Raw genomic sequence first — 16,478 nt, forward strand, 5'->3', positions numbered from 1 at the left:
CCGGTCTAGAGGCAGGGAATCGACCCGGGGGGCTCCAGACTGCGCTGTCGACCTCCTGATCCACGTGGTGGCTCACCTGGAAGTGTCGATACAATGACGTCATCACGCCGCGACCCGCTAATCACCGGTCTCTGGCTGCCTGCATCATTTCACCGGGACTTCCACAAACTGCCGCAGAACACTCCCTGCTGGCACCGGAGCAGTGGCCGAACACCAGATCTCACAGGTGTTGATATAGGTATATGCTGTCCATAGGCGTGCACCAAATGAAGTAGCCAAGTAGTGAAAGATAAAAAGAGAAAATTTGGGCACAGCAACTGGAAACGAAGGCTGGTTGATGCTGATAAAAAGTTCTTTATTGAGGCATGTAAGCCAATATAAAAAGCACAGGGGATACCCTGTCGCGTTTTCCGACTCTCAGGGCGCTTTCTCAAAGGGTAATAATGTTTGGAAGGTCAATGTCTTATGTAGTGTCCCACTCTGCGCAGGTGTCCCCCATTAGTGATCTGCTGGCCCGATAGTAGTCGAGCACAGCCCATCACTGATAGACAACTAAAGAGACAGATGCCCATTGTGAAGACACCACATAGGTTTAACAAAATATTGTGTTACCATAGTCTCAGAAACACATATACATCACAGTACACTTGCAATACAATATAAAATATGACAATAAAGCCATATCACGGTATATGCATAAACACTTAAATACTGCATGTGTTCAAAAAGTGTAAAATCAGGGCTGAAAAATATATACATGCCCTGTGAAGATGTGACAGACACCAATAAAAAATATATTAAAGAAAAAGTGTCATATTGAATGTGTAAAAATAATAATGTGTAAAGTGTAAATATAGCCAAACAATTTGTGCAAAGATATATGTCAAAAAAGATTAGGAACAAACATAATAAAAGTAAATATAAATAATATACTGAACATAGTGAATGGTAAAGTGTATTAAAACTACCACATAATAAATGTTAATGTATGTATAACCCCTTGATATCCATCAAGCTCCCAATAAACGTATTGTTAATAACGTCGCAAAAAATTCAAACTTCTTGAAATGCAACATGTTGAAAAAATAGCTATTGAGAAATGGCATTGTGTAACAATAAAACATATGTATGTGTATAACAACAAAGAATAATTGATTAATGTATCATGTCAGACATATTAAAGACATGAAATAATGAATGAGCTATAATTGAATAATACAAACATAAATGTCTAAATAATGGAGATAACCGACAAGTATGTTGGATATAACATGACATCTCTAACATATAGTATCTCATATAGACCAGGGCATAATACAATATAGTATAAGTCAAATAAACCATGAAAGAGAATACAGGTGTAAGAGTCAACCTAAAGTCTAAACACATCTAACATTGGAGTTTGTTGATTAAGATGATATATTTATTGAAAATGTTTTTATGAGGAATGATACTATAGAAAATGTACCTGTTCCCAGTCAATGTTAATACCGTTGGGATGCATGGAATCAAGGGAGAAGATCCAAAACATTTCTCGTTGATTTAATGTCTTCAACCTGTCCCCACCACGATTGTGTATAAGGACATGTTCAAGACCCGATTATGAAAAATTCTTGATGCCACCCTTGCGGCATTCTGAGAAATGTCTGGGGACCGGATGTAATAAATCCCTCTTTTTGATGGCTCTCACATGTTCCATGATCCCCTTCTTGAGGTGTCTAATAGTACATCCAACATATAATTTTTGGCAACCACATTTCAGAAGATAAACCACATGACTAGTATTGCAGTTTATGAATTTCTTAATAGATTTAAAAATCTTAGGTTTAACACATGACATTGTTTTAATAGGATGTGCATATTGGCATATTGCACAAAATCCGCATTTGTGAAAACCCCTCGGGATATTCCCCAATCTTGAATGGGAATCGGTGGAACTAAACAAAGAAGGGGATAAATATGTTCCCAAAGATCTAGCCTTCTTAAAGACGAATTTTGGTCCTTGATCAACAATAGAGACCAAATCTTTATCCAATCGTAGAGTATCCCAGTGTTTCAGAACTATGGATCTAATTATATCAGCCTGTTGGCTCTGTTGAGTGATAAACAAAGGTGTTTTGTTAATACTATCAGACTTAATTTTGTCTGATCTTTTATATGAAGACAGTAGATCTTGTCGATCCATAGCCCTGACAACACTGAGCGCCTCATGTAGGTCAGTACTGTTATATCCTCTTGATTAAAATCTAGCCAGAAGTTCCTGAGCTTGTACCTCAAAGGTCTCTTCTGTGGAGCATAACCTTTTGAGCCTCGAAAATTGGCCCTTTGGGATGCCCCGCTTGAGGGGTTTGGAATGGTTACTGCTGGCCATAAGAAATGAGTTCCTTGAATTGGGCTTCCTGTATAGCATGGTTTGTATCGTCCCATGTAAATCTATATACAGCATCATATCCAAATAATATAAATGTTGTATATTGTGCTCAAAAGTAAAATGCAGATTATAATCATTGATGTTAAGTCCATCAATGAATGTTTGTAATGAATATGTGTCACCATCCCAAATTAACAGTAGATCGTCAATATAGCATGCATAAAATTTAATGTGATGTCTAAATGTGTTGTATTCATTGTAAATAAAAAGAGATTCCCAGAAACCCATAAACAAATTTGCGTAAGAAGGTGCGAAAGATGTGCCCATAGCAGTGCCAGTGGTTTGTAAATAAAACTGTGCATCAAACTTAAAATAGTTATGTGTCAAAAGAAAAGTGATAGATTCAAGAAAAAAAGTGCAAAGTGCCTGTGACAAATTGGAGCGGTCAAGAAAATAACGTGTGGCCGCAATGCCCTGCTGATGTATGATGACTGTATAGAGAGATACCACATCCATGGTAACCCACCTATAATTGCTCTGCCAATTCACATGTTTAAGTTTGTCAATTAGATCATTACTATCCTTAAGAAAGGAAGGCAGAGATTGAACAATTGATTACAAATGTGCATCTATGTAGCGTGAAAGACCATCTCCCAAAGATCCAATGCTAGACACAATGGGCCTACCTGGCGGATGTGTCAGCATTTTGTGGACCTTTGGGAGATGGTGAAAAATGGGCACCATGGGATGTGTGGGATACAGGAAGTCCAATTCTTTTTTGTTGAGAACATATAGTATCTGACCAAATTCTAACAATTCTTTTAGTTCCCGTTGAAAATTGTTAGTGGGATCCCGAGGGACTTTTTTATATGACTTAACGTCATTGTGCTGCCTACGGGCATATATAATATATTTTTTTATTGGTTTCATCACATCTTCACAGGGCATGTATATATTTTTCAGCCCTGATTTTACACTTTTTGAACACATGCAGTATTTAAGTGTTTATGCATATACCGTGATATGGCTTTATTGTCATATTTTATATTGTATTGCAAGTGTACTGTGATGTATATGTGTTTCTGAGACTATGGTAACACAATATTTTGTTAAACCTATGTGGTGTCTTCACAATGGGCATCTGTCTCTTTAGTTGTCTATCAGTGATGGGCTGTGCTCGATTAGTATCGGGCCAGCAGATCACTGATGGGGGACACCTGCGCAGAGTGGGACACTACATAAGACATTGACCTTCCAAACATTATTACCCTTTGAGAAAGCACCCTGAGAGGCGGGAAACACGTCAGGGGATACCCTGTGCTTTTTATATTGGCTTACATGCCTCAATAAAGAACTTTTTATCAGCATCAACCAGCCTTCGTTTCCAGTTGCTGTGCCCGAATTTTCTCTTTTTATCTTTCACTACTTGGCTACTTCATTTGGTGCACGCCTATTGACAGCATATATCTATATCTCAACACATGTGAGATCTGGTGTTCGGCCACTGCTCCGGTGCCAGCAGGGAGTGTTCTGCGGCAGTTTGTGGCAGTCCCGGTGAAATGATGCAGGCAGCCAGAGACCGGTGATTAGCGGGTCGCGGCGTGATGACGTCATTGTATCGACACTTCCAGGTGAGCCACCACGTGGATCAGGAGGTCGACAGCGCAGTCTGGAGCCCCCCGAGTCGATTCCCTGCCTCTAGACCGGATCGTGGGTAGTCCACGGGCAGCAGCCGTGTCTGGAGCCCCCCCCACTACCTTCCCCCCGGATCACGTCTTCGCTTCCATACTGGACCGAAGGAGTTATCCAGGGACCATATGCTCAGCTAAGTGCCATACCCCCATACTCCTTCTCTGTATTTTATTCAACTGTGTAGTTGCCTCTGTTATATATCGTGTATTAGGCATGACACATTAGCATTCTTGATGTCACTGCCAGACACGGGGAGGTTCAACAGGTTATATCATCAAGGGGGAGACACACACGCTGGTTTGTGGGATTTATTACTAATGGACTACCTATCATTGTGGCCTTTTACACATTTATTCATTCATTTTGCTGTCCTGTAACTTTACCCTAAGGTCCTTCATATCACATCCGCTGTTATTGCTATTGGAGCACACAGAGGGCAGCTTCTCTACCCGTTCCATTTGACTTTTGATTACTGTGTGGCTCATTCAATTTTATGGATTTTTTGTGGACTATATGGACATTTCTGGATATTTGTCAATATGCCATTTTGTTGCCTATCATTTTTTGGGGCAACAATGGCTGGTTCATGAGTTCTTTTTCTTTTGTCGTCCTATTATGGATAATATGTTTTCATTATCATTATTTGTTTGATATTTTGTCATTAATGAGGAATATCTTATCATTATTATTATTATTTATTATTAATTAATGATTTAAGATGGTTTATGACTTATAATGGAAGACTTTCAAGATGAAGATATACAGGACATTAGACTTGACACTTTTGTTCACACTTGCAGTGATCACACTAAACGTACACAAAGGGCATTGCATATATTCAATGAGGGAGGCGACATTACGTGTGATGAACACTCTGACCTAATTACACACTTCTTCAAACTAGAGAAACTCTTAACGTCTAATGTTAGGCTATGGTGGGATATTACATCCTTAGAAAATTACCTCAGTGTCAAAAGGATACCTCGAGGTCTGAGGATAAAAAAGTCCCCAACGTTTGGTTTCATTAACAAAGAGTTTGAAGATGAAAGAGGTCCACACTTGATGAATGCTCTTTCAAATTGATTAAAATTATCATTCAACATAAAACTAATGAGAAACAAGGTTTAGAGAAATAAATCACTAGTTTACAAACTAAACTTAAAGCATTTGACCATATGGAACACTTTTCTAGCAATGATGGTATTTTATTGGAGAATGTTAAAGAGGTAGAAAATACAATCATGAACAAAAAACAAATCAAATTTGATAGGGATAAACAGGATTATGTAAAAAATCAGGTTTACGTTTGGCAGATACCAAAAAATCCAAATTCCAGACGTAATAGATTCAAGTCCCCATTTAGATCTAAAGGTGAAAAAGATCATGTAGATAACATTCCCAAAAAATCTATATTAAAACACAGGTATGCTGAGACCTCCAGTTTTGAGTCAGATGCATCAGATAGTGAGAACCGTGCTTCTACGGTTTCATTCAATCGCACGGATGATGACTGGAGGTCTAACAGCAACTTGGGGACAGCACGTAGGGATCAAACTATGTTTGGACGATCATAATCCCCTACGACATTCCAACAGGATAGGGCACCTAAACATTTTTTAGGACGAGGAGATCAAAGAGGAAGAGGGGAATAAACGGGAGCTGTCAAAAGGAAAAAATACTCTTGACGGGGGAGATGACAATGTCATTAATATCTCTGATATTGCATTAACCCCCGATCAGCAGTTTCTTTTAAATAAGGGACTCAATTTCGCACCCAATTGTGATTTTCTCCTCTTCGATACAACAATTGATCTCCATCAATTTACACGTAAACTCTGTCTAAAGAAACATTTTCATAACAATATGTCCATGGTTGATGAGGTTGATATTGGTCCACAGAGTCAAAATGTTATGCAAAATAATAATATAGATGTACCAACATCATAATACATATTAAAAAAATACATATAACCCCCCCATACATATATATACTGTACACACACACACACACACACACACACACACACACACACACACACACACACACACACACACACACACACACACACACACACACACACACACACACACACACACACACACACACACATATATGTAACAGTGTTTGCCCGGGCCAATCTCAGATTACCCCCCCCCCCTATGTGGACACTGACCCATGTTACAAGGCATACAGTACTAGTGTGGTGCACCTGCTGGCTTACAGGACTCCTGAGTCTCCCGCTTGATGGTATTATGGGGAATGGCATCAGGACTGGCTTATGAGGTAATGCTGAGTTATACCAACTGTGGCGGGGGAAGGGAGAACCAGGGTTATAATAAAGGTCAAGCCCACTTGGTTACCCCTGACCCGTGTTTTGGGGTCCTAGTGTGTCAGCTCTTGGGCCTAGGCATTGTATATGCATTACTGTGACTGTGCTTACTGTGACTGTGCAAAATATGAAACAATTGCCGTTTGTGTTTTACCGTTTCCAGAGGTGCTGGGATGCCCTGCTTCAGCACAGAGCAGGAAAAGGTAAAAATGGGACACAAAGGGTTCATGTATATCTCCACACTCCAGCCAGGTATAAGACGGAGGTTGGTTTGATTAAATAGGGTTCAGGGGGAAAATCATATAATGTATGTTAACAATGTTTTGAATAAGGGAAAAGAGAATGGGGGTTAACCATCCCCCAAGCTTGATATGATTGAAGGAATGTCCTAATGTTCTAATTTTTGTATGCAAACGATTAGGAGAGAGACATGTAGACTGATATGATTTTATTAATAGTACCATGGGTGTAAATGCATAAACGGGCATGGCTCTTGTATAGGTTACAGTTATGTGAGGTGGGGGGATTTAAATGACAGGCAGGGGACAGAATACATTAAAAGATTCACCCTGATAGTTTATGGCCAACCATTCCGAAGGCCTGGCTTTTAAGGGACCCTGGGGAGATGCCATACAGGATGTATACAAAAAGTTAGAGCTTCAAAGGGGATTCTTGACCAGAACCAGATATGCTGTCACTGAGCACAGGGGATTTGGCATGCTAAGTGGGGGGACGTGGGCAAAGCTTGTTGCCCAGTTACCAGGACTACTGGCAATCCTGCAATAGGGCAGAATTTGGCCCCAAGCCAAGATTGGTTCCCCATTACCCAGATAGGGTTTTTGAAGGTCTTATAAGCTTGTGCAGGCCATGGGGAAGTTGTTCTCTGCTGTAACATCAAGAAGGAGGGGGTGAGGGTGAAGAGGACATTTATCACCATCCCAGATTTGAACCCCGCTCAAGATGCATCAGTTCTAAGAGAAACATCTAAGTATTTCAGGAGTCTATCAGTTCCATCTTGTGTGTGTAGCCGGGACCCCGTTTTTCCCCAATTGGATGAAGGGGAGGTGCCCCTAGGGAATGCTCCGATAACAGAGGTTCCGCGCAAGAGGGATCCGCCATGTTAGGTTGGCGCCAGCGCAGAATTGGTACGGCCGGAGGTTGCGCATGCGCAAGGCATGGAGACAAAAGCCCGCGAAGGAGGAGAGCTAGGAGAGGGGGGGAGTTAGGGGACTAGGGTCCCAGCAGCCCCCGCGTTTCCCCCGTGACGTGTCAGGACCAATCAGGTACGGGAGGAGGAAGGAAAAGGAAGTGAAGGGGCGCACAAGGGTCAGAGCTAGCTGACGGAGGAAGGAGAAGGAGCTCCGGTGTAGGGAGGCTGCATGCCCCTACCTAGGCCGCATGCCCCAGGCCCAGTTAGACCCTGAGCCCCAGTAGCGTGCAGCTGAGCTAGGGACTGGCCATAGTTAGGTTCCGGATCCCCTTACTGTGCTACGAGTCATACCAGGACAGTTCTATACCCACGGGAGGCCTGGGACCAGGCCCCGCCACTAAGTCGCAGCATGTCAGGATGGGATTGCCACGGACATCTACGGGTGACGTCATCTACACCCTCGCCGATCCTTTGTGAAGATAGTTGCAAAACCGGGTACAGGAGTACCCGGCAGGTAAAACGTCAAGTGCACCAACGGTACCATTCTCACTCAGGGACACGGTGGCTGCGCAGTCACACACATATACACCCACTGACTCACTTGAAGGGGGGGTGGGGAACGTACTCCAAGGGGAAGCTGGACACGGGGTGGGATCACCCGGTGGAGGGAGAGGGAGAGTGAGCGTTCCAAGGACGCTGGTAGTAGTGTCGCCTCTAGAGAGGGGCACCTGTTATTACGTTACTGGTTGCATAAGTAAAATATCTTGGTTACGGTATTGCTGTGCGTGTACATAAGTTCATGTACATAAGTTCCTGCGAAGACCCACTTCCCCTAGGGCGGAAGCTATCGCAGGTGGAGGCGCTGCACCAAGGCATAGGTATTGTGAGCACCCCAGGCTCTCCATGGCAGAGGCTTAGGCCCTGTGAGCCTACAGGTTATATAGCACATAGTGGTGGTCTGCGTTCGATAGGAAGCAGGGCTACATTTGGAGGCGCTGCTGAGAGCTTAGACCTGGGGTGCCCCCCAAGAAAAATATATCGCCGCGGCCCTTCCTTCGCGTCAAAAAATACGCGACTGGGCATGACAAATGCGCACGCCCACCAACCGCGCAGTGACGGTGACCCAAGTACCCCTGGCTTTACCCTTAGAAACATTGCAAACGGCCTTACGACAACTACTGGGTTTTGCCAAAGCCTGCCTTGTAAACGTACTCATAGATCAAGATGCTAAGTGGAACACCTTGCTCGTAGATTGTCAGCGAGATTTAGGAGTCCTCGAGCCTACCGCCCCGCAATATCTGCCGCTTCCAAACTCTCCGTCCGGTGGCAGCCCCTTAGCTATCCCCTGCGGGATCCTCCTGTGGGGGAACTTGGTGACGACGAACCGACACACCCCTTTGCTCACTACCCTGTGACCGAGGCGGGTAGTTGTCCGTCAGAATGTAGCTACCCTGAGTCAAGCGCCTCTGAAGAAGCGGGGCTGCGTAATGATATGCTTCAGAAACTAAATGATAAGATAGACCAGTTAACCACCCCCTCAAGCTTACCGCCGTTAGTGGAAGCGCTTACCCTGGACGCGGATTCCCAAAGCTACCGGAAATTAAAGTGCCCACGGGGGAGAATGGGATAGCCCCTTGGAAGGAGCATACTAGGGGAGTAATGGAAGAATGGTCGTGTACCTATGTAGTGAAACGCCAGCGGCTCATGGAGTGCTTGAGACCCCCGGCGTCCACCTTGATCAGTATCCACCGAGAGTAGTACCCCAATCTGACAGCTCGTATGATGATTGAGTTTCTAGTCGAGGCCTATAGTGCGACCGAGGATGATGGGGCCTTGTGGGCTAAATACTACGTCATAAATCAAAAGGAGGGAGAAGATTTGTCTGCCTATATCCACCACGTGCAAATCTCCCTGGGTCCTCTCCTGCATCATAAATACTTGGCCGCATCCCAGGTGGATGAATACGTCCGCAAACAATATCTACGGGGGTCCAGTCCTACTCATCCTATTGCAAACATGATTCGTGATAATCTCACTTGAGGGCCTTCCCCCTCGTTTATCAAACTGTTACAGCAAGTCAAAGAGCACGAAACACATCTCATGCTTCACTCCCCACAGAAGTCTAAAGCAGCCAGCAACCCTAAACCCAAAGGGGGTGCTGAAAAGAAGGAAGAACCGCCGGACAAACCAGACATGGAGAGGCCAAAATACCCTGGCCGAACCTCGCCTCATTATGACCGCCGTACCTCCTCCCGAGATATGTCCTGCTATAAATGCAGGAAAAAGGGACACATCTCCTACGATTGTCGAATGTGGGACTCTCGCCACCGGAACCCGTCACCCAAGAAGTTCACGCCTCAGACCATGATATGTGGCATATACGCAACCAGCCCCGAAGCCCCTGCTTCCACCCAAAGTGGCGGCGAGAGGAGAGTAACCGCGTGGGGCCATGTAGCGCTGATCCGAGTACTAGTAGACGGTATCTACTCCTCTGCACTGCTGGATACAGGATCCCAAGTAACCATCATATATCGAGGATTCTACGATCGACACCTACAGAAGTGTCCTCTGAAATTGGCTGGGCATATCAAAGTAAGAGGGCTGAGAAATGACGACTACCCTATTGATGGCATAGTGACCGTGGACTTGGAGATACAAAAGCTCAACACTGGGAAGTCGCATCCCATGAAGGTGGACGCCTTGGTGTGTCCGGAACCCAAAGAGACACCTGAGTATCCCATCATCCTTGGTACGAATGCTGACATTGTGCAAGCAGTCATCCGGGCCTATGTACACGAAACTAACGAACTTCCCATGTCCAGTCTACAGCTTCAACTGGTCCAGGTGGACCCGGACTCCCCTCCGGCCCCCACGGAGCACCACGGACTGTTGTGCTGCAGCCGGGCAGGGCTGACCCGGCTCTTACCGGGAGAGACGCAGAGGGTACCCGCCTGGTGTGCATATGTGGAACGAGTAGGCGAGGAGCAGCTCTTTTCTCTCGAAAGTACGCCCGAAGAAGATGTCCGCCGAGGGTATCGTCTAATACCGGAATGTCAGAATTGGCCGACCGCCATTCCCCGTTGAATTTATGTGATGGTTCAAAATCTTTCGCCCTTCCCCATGGCCATCGACGCGGGACAAAGGATAGGGAGGATTTACCCCGTCAGCTCTGTGAATGAGGCCGTACAAGTAAAAGCCGCCAGAGTGGACGATCATGAAGCGCCGCTAGACTTCGACTTCGGCTCGTCCGGATTGTCGGATACCTGGAAGGAGCGGCTGCGAGTACAGCTGGAGGAGAGATGACCCATATTCTCTACTGGAGAGATGGATGTGGGGTGTAGCCGACACGCCCAACACACCATTCGGATGACTGATACCAAGCCCTTCAGGGAACGTTCCCGCTGGCTCGCCCCCAAGGACGTGGAAGATGTACGTGCGGTCCTCCATGAAATGGAAGAAGCCGGAATCGTTACAGAGTCACGAAGTCCTTACGCCTCGCCCATAGTGGTAGCGCGCAAGAAGAATGGGACGGTGTGATTATGTGTAGACTACCGGACCCTTAACAACCGAACCGTACCGGACCACTACAATCTTCCCCGTATAGAAGAAATCCTGGACGCGCTACATGGAAGCAAATGGTTCAGTGTGTTGGACCTACGGTCCGGGTACTATCAGGTACCTATGAGTCATGAGGATCAAGAGAAAACGGAGTTCATTTGTCCCTTTGGGTTCTACCAATTCACCCGTATGCCCCAAGGCATATGTGGTGCCCCTGCCACCTTCCAGAGGCTAATGGAGAAGACTTTAGTGTACTTGGATGACATCATAGTCTTCGGGAAGGCCTTGGAGGAACATGAGGCTCGACTCTTGAAAGTACTTGACCGATTAGCGCGAGAAGGACTTAAGCTCTCTTTAGATAAATGCCGTTTCTGCCGAACCTCGGTGACTTACGTGAGACAACCCTTTGGGGACAAATGGACGACAGAGTGCGAACACGCCTTCCAGGACCTAAAACAGAGTTTAACCGCGGCTCCCGTGTTGGCCTATGCAAATCCCGAACAACCATATATCTTACATGTGGATGCTAGTCTGCATGGGCGAGGGGCGGTGTTACATCAAAAATATCCAGAGGGACTACGGCCAGTAGCTTATATCAGCCGCAGCCTGACACCCAGTGAAAAGAACTATCCCGTGCACAAACTGGAGTTCTTGGCCCTCAAGTGGGCCATTGTCGACAAGCTTCATGATTATTTGTATGGTGTGTCATTGGAGGTGCGGACCGACAACAATCCACTTACCTATATTATGACCTCAGCTAAACTCGACGCGGCCGGCCATCGCTGGTTGGCTGCCCTGTTCAATTACAATTTCACTCTAAAATATAAGCCCGGGCCATTAAACATTGGCGCTGACGCCCTGTCTAGGCGACCAGGGCTGGCCAATACACCCGATGAGGACCAATGGGAAGAAATCCCAGGACCTGGACTAAGAGCGCTATGTGGTACCGCAGGAGAAAGAGATGGGGGAGCACAGGTGGAAGGGTGAAATGGAACAAAATACGGTTCAGGTGTGTTAAGCCCTGAAGCAATGACAATGGGGTTTTGAAGTATGTATTATATCTTAACACTCACACGGCCTTGTGCAAATGCTGTTGCATCAAGGTATCTTTTGGTCTTCTCCTCTCTGTCTTGTAGAGCAGTTCTTCACTCTGCGTCTGCGAACTTCTTCTCCTTCTTCTTTGATGTAGTGTCACCCTCGGGATAAACGAATGAACAAATGAGCAGAATTCCGGGACCTGGACTAAGAGCGCTATGTGGTACCGCTGCCATAGTAAATGATCAAGAGGCATTCTCAGAATTACGGGTGGACGATTCTCTAGGGTGCACATCCAACGCTATACCGGAGGCTTATCGGGATCCCTGTGGCATACACGTTGGTCCAGACAAGATCATAGCCTGGAAAGATATGGTACGCTACCAAGAGCAAGACCCGGTCGCAGGGGCCATTCGCTATGCTATCTGGCAAAATTGTCCGGCCCTCCTCAGACAAGCTCCGGGGGATGTAGGAGGTATACTAATGCGGGAAGCCGACAAGTTCGAACTAAGAGACAATATGCTGTACAGAGTGGTAGAGTATCATAACCACCCAAATAGGAGACAACGAGTACTTCCCAAAAGACTACAGTACTTGGTACTGAGGGCTCTACACGATGAACATGGTCATTTGGGAGTGGACAAGGCTTTCGGTCTAGTGAGAGATCGATTTTTCTGGCCCAAAATGAGAGAAGCAGTAGAGCATCACTGTCGATGGTGTGTGCGGTGTATTCAGCGAAAGACATTACCCACCAGGGCCGCCCCAATGGGCAACTTAAAAAGCACAGGGCCTATGGACTTATTGTGTATGGACTTCCTATGCATTGAACCTGACAGCCGCAGCATAGGTAATGTGCTGGTCATCACAGATAATTATACTCGCTACACCCAGGCCTTCCCGACCAAAGATCAGAAAGCCATCACGGTGGCCAAGGTGCTCTGGGAAAAGTATTTTATGCATTACAGGCTCCCTCAACGACTTCACTCCGATCAGGGAAGAGACTTTGAAAGCAACTTAATAAAAGAACTGCTGAAAATCTTGCACATCGCTAAGTCTCGAACTACGCCCTACCACCCCGAAGGGGATGCATTGCCGGAACGGTTCAACCGCACTTTATTGCACATGCTAGGCACCTTAACGGGGGTGGAAAAGACTGAATGGAGTCAACACGTAGAAATGATAGTGCATGCCTACAATTGCACGTGACATGACTCCACGTGTCTGTGCTCCGAGCATAACTAACATCTGGTCTGTCGGGGTCACTATGGGGCACCTGGTTTAAGAGCCTATGCTGGCTAAAGGTTATCAGCTATACTAGATCATCACAGGTCTGCAACCTAGATCTTAGTAGGTATATAGGCTGATCATCCACCTTGCCCCAAATTAGGTCATTCCATTCTGACCATTATTACAGCTCTGAGATACCAAGGGTTATTATAGTTCATTTCTCATGACACACTGCTCATGTGCTAACTGTCTTCCCCACTGCAGCTTATGAGATTAAGGCTGTGGTCCCAGTCACTGCCACAGCGCACGGCGCGGCGTGCGCTGTGCGTATAAGCACCGCCCCTCAATGGGGAAGGGCCCAGTACGCACCTTCACGCTGAAGGTGCAGCCGCGCCGTACTGCAAGATTTTAAAATTTGCGACGGAAGCATGGCCACGCCCCAAACGGCGGTTCACCCAATGAGGGTGAACCAGCCACGTGATGTAATGGGCACGCCCCTGCAAATCCCCGACCATGCTCCCTCCCATCGCAAGCTCCCTCTCTCCCCTGAGACCGCAGATCGTGGTTAGCGCTGTGCACGCGCCGCCCCCCCGCCGGGCGCGTGTGTCACAGACATGACTGGGACCGCAGCCTTAAGGACATATCAGGTGCTTTTCCTTTCTGCAGCAAGATCTGTTTATTGCTTGTGAACATACTTACCTAGATACGCGGGGTAACAGGTTGATGTACCTGATGCACAATAACACAAACAAGGCAAATTAATGAAACAATACATTGAATAACATTTGTTTTATTATCCATTTGTGCTATACAATTATATGTGTCAGTACCTACATCCCCAGTAAACAACAATGATTACTTTATACAGCTCAACAGCAGAAAAATCCCTTCTTGATCTACCAGTTTAACGCACCCTTAAAAGGGTATGCTTTCAATAGTGGATACCTTATATTTTCACGGTTAATCCACTGGTAATCTCAGGATCCTGAGAACACATTACACTCAGCATAAACATCCAGTACGCGTCTTAAGTGTCATCTTAAAACCCAATATTTTAGTTGTTGTTTATAATAAATACAGTGTTTTATAATACCACAATTCATCAGAGCGTGAGCTTGAGTGCTTATTTTGGGTTACTTTCTCCTCCTATGTTAATTCCACCATAACTTAACTAAGTATGGTAAAACCTATCCCTTGCTTCGTTTTTTGCATAGCCAGTATAACCAACCCAACACTGAGGAGACCCATTAAGGTCGATACAATCTGTCTGTGGGTTGGTTTGTTGGCTATGCATCTTAACCCTGGCTGTACTCAAAGCTGTGACCATGCAGCAAGCTTAAGCCTATAGGGAACCATGTTTATGGTTTTGAAGCAAAAGGTGGCACTGTGTGCTCATTTGCATGTCATTTCCCAGAATCCCTTGCTGCAGTGGAAGTGCTGTGTGCTGGGTGATAATGGTGAAAAGCGGGGTTGCAGACCTGTCTAAGACATGCAAATGAGCATACAGTAATATTTCCTTTTGCTGTATGCTTTGCAGTGGAGGGTTTTTGTCCCTTTTTTTACCCACCATAACTTAACTAAGTGTCTGTATGTATGTATGTATGTATGCATGTATGTATGTATGTATATCGGAAATAGCCATGTTAATCCAGTTGTGATAGTGTAGAATAAATGAGTTCTTCAGTATTAGGTGATGCCTTTATTACTTGGACTAACAATTTATGTGATAGGACAAGCTTTCGAGAGTTCTCCTCTCTTCCTCAGGTAACCAATATTGGTTTACAAAGTATTCTATAGCTAAAACAGAGGTTTGAAAAGCAGAAAAAACAGAAAAGTAGATAAGGTGGGGTGACAAATGGATGTTTGAAGAAATAGGAAGGGTAATAAAATGGTGACAAGTAACAGCATAGAGGAGGAAAGGGATGCTGTGGTGGGGAGGCAGGGGGGGTGGGAGAAAGTTGTGGATAAGAACATTAGCAGAGAGGCAGGCAGGCCGGATAATTACAGTCACAATCTTGGAAATCACAATGTTAAAAGATCATACTGCTGCACGTCCAGGACTGTAGTTTATATGATTCAATGCAACAAATGTGACCAAGGATGTTACATTGGGAAAACCAGCAAAAAAATTCAAGGAAGAATGAATATGCACAGACACTTATACTCCGCCACGAAGAAGGAAGATATTGCTCACCAGTGGGGCATCATTTTTCACAACGATATCATTCTATAAATGATTTAAAAATCAAAATCCTCAATGGAATGTTTAAATGCACCCAAGAAGGGAAAACATTTGAACCCAGACTGGTAAGACTTTTTGACACCAAAACAAGAAGACAATGCGGATATTGGGTTTCTCAAACACTATCACAAATGTTTGTAATTATCCTGCCTGCCTGCCACTCTGCCAATGTTCTTATCCACAACTTCCCCCGCCCAACCCCCCATCCCACCCCTACAGCATCCCCTTCCCCCTCCTTGCTGGTATTTGTCACCGTTTAATTACCCTTCGAATTTCTTCAAAGATCCCTTTGTCACCCCACCTTATCTAAATCTGTTTTTTCTGCTTTCTAACCCCCTGTTTTAGCCATAGATTCCTTTATAAACCAGTATTGCTTACCTAAGGATTAGAGGAGAACTCTCGAAAGCTTGACCTATGACATACATTTTTAGTCCAAATTAAAAAGGTATCACCTAATACTGAAGACTTCTTTTATTCTACAATATATATATTTTTTTTGTATCCCCCTGAGGAAGGTCCCATTCTGTAGGACCAAAACGTTGGGTTTCTGAATGTATTTTTGCTTTCACTAATACACTTTGATTTTCAACATTGAGTGCTGTCTCTTGTTTACCAATCCTTGGAACGGTAATGTATTACTATATATATATATATATATATATATAAATACATGTAGAGGTATCAGTACCGTGTTAGCCGAGCTTCAATAATCAATAATCCCCCCCCTCCTGCATCACTCTGTTGTCTTTTGTACTTTGGCCTCTCTGAATCTCTGTATCATTATCTCTGTATATGTATTATCTAGTAGAGACCCATTTATTTAAATCACTAGGATCAATGTTATCTCTCTATTAACATCTGTTTATTATATTA

At 44.9% G+C, this 16,478-nt stretch overlaps 1 long non-coding RNA gene across 2 annotated transcripts in view; it reads left to right on the top strand.

The window, feature by feature from the left end:
• The first annotated feature begins 3,879 nt into the window (after positions 1-3,879).
• Positions 3,880-16,478, top strand: part of LOC142491067 (uncharacterized) — an 85,060-nt gene continuing 72,461 nt past the window's right edge. For both annotated transcript variants that reach the window (XR_012800255.1, XR_012800254.1), the window contains exon 1: positions 3,880-4,002. This is a non-coding gene — a long non-coding RNA (uncharacterized LOC142491067). The remainder of the gene's footprint in view (positions 4,003-16,478) is intronic.

This window comes from Ascaphus truei, chromosome 3 (genome assembly GCF_040206685.1).
Source record: "Ascaphus truei isolate aAscTru1 chromosome 3, aAscTru1.hap1, whole genome shotgun sequence".
NCBI classification, from domain to species: Eukaryota; Metazoa; Chordata; class Amphibia; order Anura; family Ascaphidae; genus Ascaphus; species Ascaphus truei.